The sequence below is a fragment of the Cyprinus carpio genome, chromosome A11 (genome assembly GCF_018340385.1).
Source record: "Cyprinus carpio isolate SPL01 chromosome A11, ASM1834038v1, whole genome shotgun sequence".
In the NCBI taxonomy this organism is placed as follows: Eukaryota; Metazoa; Chordata; class Actinopteri; order Cypriniformes; family Cyprinidae; genus Cyprinus; species Cyprinus carpio.
The window spans coordinates 20866319-20871216 of record NC_056582.1 but is presented as its reverse complement, the minus strand read 5'-3'; positions in this window follow the sequence as shown (position 1 = coordinate 20871216).

Below are 4898 nucleotides of genomic sequence, written 5' to 3'. Positions count from 1 at the left end.
CAACACACACCTAAACCAACACAACCAACAAAAGCCAACACACAACACACAACCAACACAGTCAACACACAACCAACACAGCCAACAAACAACCAACACAGCCAACACTAGGGATGGGGCGATATGTACGTTAAACATGTATCACATAACCACACACTGATATTTACTGCAAATAACGATATCAATGACGAAATTTAGGGAATCCTGTTTTTTTTAGAGAAAAGTATTTATCTTTCCTAGTTTTACAAACCAAAATAGGGTGTCGTGAGCCAGTACACACGACTATTTATTTCATACTGGAAGCCGGAGGGCGCCCTTGCGCAGAAACTCCACCAAGCACAGTAGAAGTAATGCTCCAGGAAACACACTGATATGGACCAGAGGTATCCAGTGATCGCTGTAGCTGAATAACAACCACAGATAGACAAATATTGACTGAGGAAACTGAAGACAATAAACACGCGATTGCACCAAAATATATGGTCTGTGTTCTTCAAGCAATCTTGGGTATTTTCATAAGAATAAAGTATATTTATAATGCAATGGTAATCGACATAGCCTTTATCACTGTATATAATGCTATAAAATAGTATGATTTCGTGCCTTATTCTGTGATACGAAACCACATCCTACGAATCTCAAAAATAAGTTATTTGAAACCTGTTATGAAGTTAATATGGAAAAAAAGCACGTCAATAAATAATATCTTGTTGGACAAACAGGTTTGTAAACGACTCATACACATGTAAAACTGTATTGCACACGTGCTAGCTGTAGTACATTTAGTCAAGGCTCAGACCGATTTTTGTCGCACTGTACAGTGTTATCCAAACCTGTTCCAGATTGTAGGAGGAGCTGCTCAATTTCACGTCCGCATTCCTTCAACATCACTCCACACAGTCGCACACAGAAATGTGTCATCAACTAGACTTTATCGTTATTATCGTGGGAAGACTAATTTTTACCGTGTGGGGAGAATTTTTTACCGGTATATCGCAAACGATAAGATATCGCCCATCCCACACCACACAGCCAACAAACAAACCCCAACAAACAACCAACACACAACCAACACAACCAACACACAACCAACACACAACCAACACAGCCAACAAACAACCAACAAAGCCAACACACAACCAACACAGCCAACAAACAACCAACACACAACCAACACAGCCAACACACAACCAACACACAACCAACACACAACCAACACACAACTAACACACAACCAACACAGCCAACATGCAAACAAAATGCAGCAGACACAACATGACACTCCTAATAGAGATAAAATTCTTCAAAAATCACTCTGAAACTGAACACACATGCATCACACAGAAACAAAAACAATGCTACAAAAGAATTAAATAAATGGTGTACTTTTGTGTTTCTGTATTTATTCATAACAATAATCTAGTTTAAATAATAGCAAATGACTCTCATGCCGGCTGTTTGTTTGTTCTGGAAAAGTGCTGAATCTCAGCAACAGATGCTCAGATCTTTGATTATTCATGTATAAATGATTCTATACGAGCCATCTGACTTGAATTAAATGAATGCATAAACAGGTTAATCAGGCAGACAAGCGAGCCTCTCGTTTTCAGACGCTTTAAAAATAGCAGTGAATCTACGGGAAATGAGCGCGAGCTGCGGCCGGGTCACTGCTGCAGCTGCATGTAATGTCATCATCATACACGACTGAATTACACAAACTGGACAAACGAACTGTTTTGGGTGACATTTCAAACACAGAGACACAAATAGCATGTTCTCGTGACCGACTGAACACAAGCAAACTGGACATTCTCACACACTCACACACACACAAACACACACTATATGAGGTTTAATACTTGATTTAATCATAACAATAAATGTATTGAATTATTTTTAAATGGTGTGATAAGAGGCAAAGCTGCTCATCACGAGTTACTCAGAAAATACAGAAACAACATCTGTTAACAGATGAAGAAAGAAATAAAGAACTTTTTTTATAGATATTATAAGATAATATTTAAAAAAGAAAGATTTTCTTTTAGATTTTTTAAAATATTTTATTTTACAATAATATTTTATTTTAAGAAGGAAAAAATATTTTAGACTTTATTATTGTATATTATTTTGTTATAAGAAAGGCACAATTTTTTATATTTTTACAATTTTATTATTATGACAATATTTTATTATAAGAAAGAAAGACATTTCTTTCTTGTTTTAAGAAAGAAAGAAATGAATTTTATATTTTGTATTAATATAAGATATTTTATTTTGTTATAAGAAAGAAGGGAAAATATTTTATATTTTTTATCATTTTATTTTAAGATAATATTTTAATAGGAATAAGGAAAGAAAAAAATGATTCTATTTATTTATTTATTATTTTATAACAAGGCGTTTTATTTTGTTATAAGAAAGAAACAAATATTTTATTCTTTATATTTTTATTATTATAAGATAATATTTTATTTTACTATAAGAAAGAAAGAAAACGGAGGAGAGATTTTTTAGATGTCTTTTTATTTTAAATGCACGTCTAGCTTGTAATTTATGCGCGTTATGTTTAGTCAACCAATGAGTGTTCAACATCCTCTATGACAGTGATTAATAATAATACTTCCTGCATTACTTCCTGTTGTGCTTTCGCCTAGTAACGATGACATTCGTCACTTGAGGGACGATCATTTGCAGACACCGAGTGTGTGTGAGTGTGAAGGACGCGTGAGCTCTGAAACACGTCCATGAGCCTCGCGGCTTCTTCTCTTCTCATGAGACTGCAGTGAGATCACAGCATGATGCAGCTCACGCATCTGATCCTGATCTGCTCAGCTCATCTCCACACAACGCTGGTTAACACTGAGCAGGACTGTTTCATCTGCAAACACCAGCACAGCACAGATCAATCACACGAGAGATCTGAAGCCGCTCGCTTCAATAGCAGGAATCAGTTCATGAGCTGCAGAGCGGCAGAGATCTGCTCTTACAGTCACACATCTACAGACACGTTCACTGATTGTGAGCTTTTCACAGCAGCGTCTGACACGCCAACGCACTCGAGCCTCACTTCATATGAGATGACAAGCATACCTAAATAAACAACCACAAAAATCCACAAATGAGGATTTTTCCATGATTGACATATTGAGAGTAGGGAAGTCAAAGGTCATTATATATATATATATTAATATAAACACACACACACACTACCAGTCAACAGTTTGGGCTCAGAACGATTTTTAATGTTTTTTACAGGAGGTTCTTCTGCTCATCAAGGCTGCATTTATTTGATCAAAAATACAGTAAAAATTATGAAATATTATTATAATGTAAAACAGCTGTTTTAACAGTTAGTTTTCTGTGTGAATATCTGTTAAAGTGTAATGTATTTCTGTGATGTGCAGCTGTATTTTCAGCATCATTACTCCAGTCTTCAGTGTCACATGATCTTCAGAAATCATTGTTTTATTATGATTTTTTAAATTCAAACTTTTTTTATTCAGGGATGTTTTGTTTTGTTGTTAAGTGGTGGAAGAGATTTTTTTTGTTAGAAAAGATTTATATTTTGAATAAATACTGTTCTTTTTAACTTTTTATTCATCAAAGACTCCTGAAAAAAAGTATTGCAGTTTCCAAAACAATATTAAGCAGCACAACTGTTGATAATTCTAATAATAAATCATTATATTAGAATGATTTCTTAAGATCATGTGACACTTTATACTGGAGTAATGATGATGGAAATTCATATATATATTTATATATGTTATTATATTGTATTATGTCAATTTATTTGTTTTATATATATTTATAGTAATAAAACAATCTACATATAATAAAAAAATAATCTATATATCTATCTATATATCTATCTATCTATCTATCTATATATATATATATATATATATATATATATATATATATATATATATATATTCACACACACATACTACCCAAAAATGTCCTTTATGGGGAAAAAACTGTGTAAAATAAAACATTAAAATTTTTAGATTTCAGACCAGTTTAAATTAAGAAAATTGTCTTTTCAACTATCATTTGGCATTTTTTTTATTTTAACATTATTTTTTATGTTTTGTATATATATAAATATTATTATATATATATATATATATATATATATATATACACACTACCCACAAATGTATTTTATGATATTACAATGATTGTCTTGTCTCGTATCAGTGGGAAAGTAATAAGCATAATTTAGCTTAGGAAGCGTTCACACCCTAAAACACCCGCGCGGCTGCTAATACACTGATAGCATCATGTTTCCTCTGCAAACCAATGACACAAACGACGAGAGAGCAGCGGCATGAACAGGAAATGACATGCAATGTCATCCAAAGAGAACTACACACCACACAATTGTGTAACACTTTTCTTGCAGAGCTCAGAACTCGATGAGCTCGTCCTACAGCGCAAACCACTCAATCGACACGCTTTCAGCGTTTGTTTGGTTTACAGCTGCGTCATTCCTGGAAACAGACACAAACTCACTTACATCTGAATCCCCTCAGACACACCACAGATCCGCTGAATAAAAGACATTAATGAGAATGTCAATGTTCAAAGACTTCAGGAGCGCTTTCTGCACAAACCAAAGGAATAATTCACCCAGAAATGAACATGCTGTCATCATTTACTCGCTCCAAACCTGTAGGACTTTCTTTCTTCTGCTGAACATGAAAGGACACGTTGATCTCGGAGGAAAGAGCTTCTCTCTTCTCTACAATAACCAGCGTTTCTCAGAAAAAAGAAAGTCACACGGGTTGGGAACATGAAGGTACATCAATGAAGATTTTCAGTGAATTAACCTTTTAGGCCAGAAACTACAAGTGAACATTTTAACTAACAGATACCAGCATACTTTCACCAGT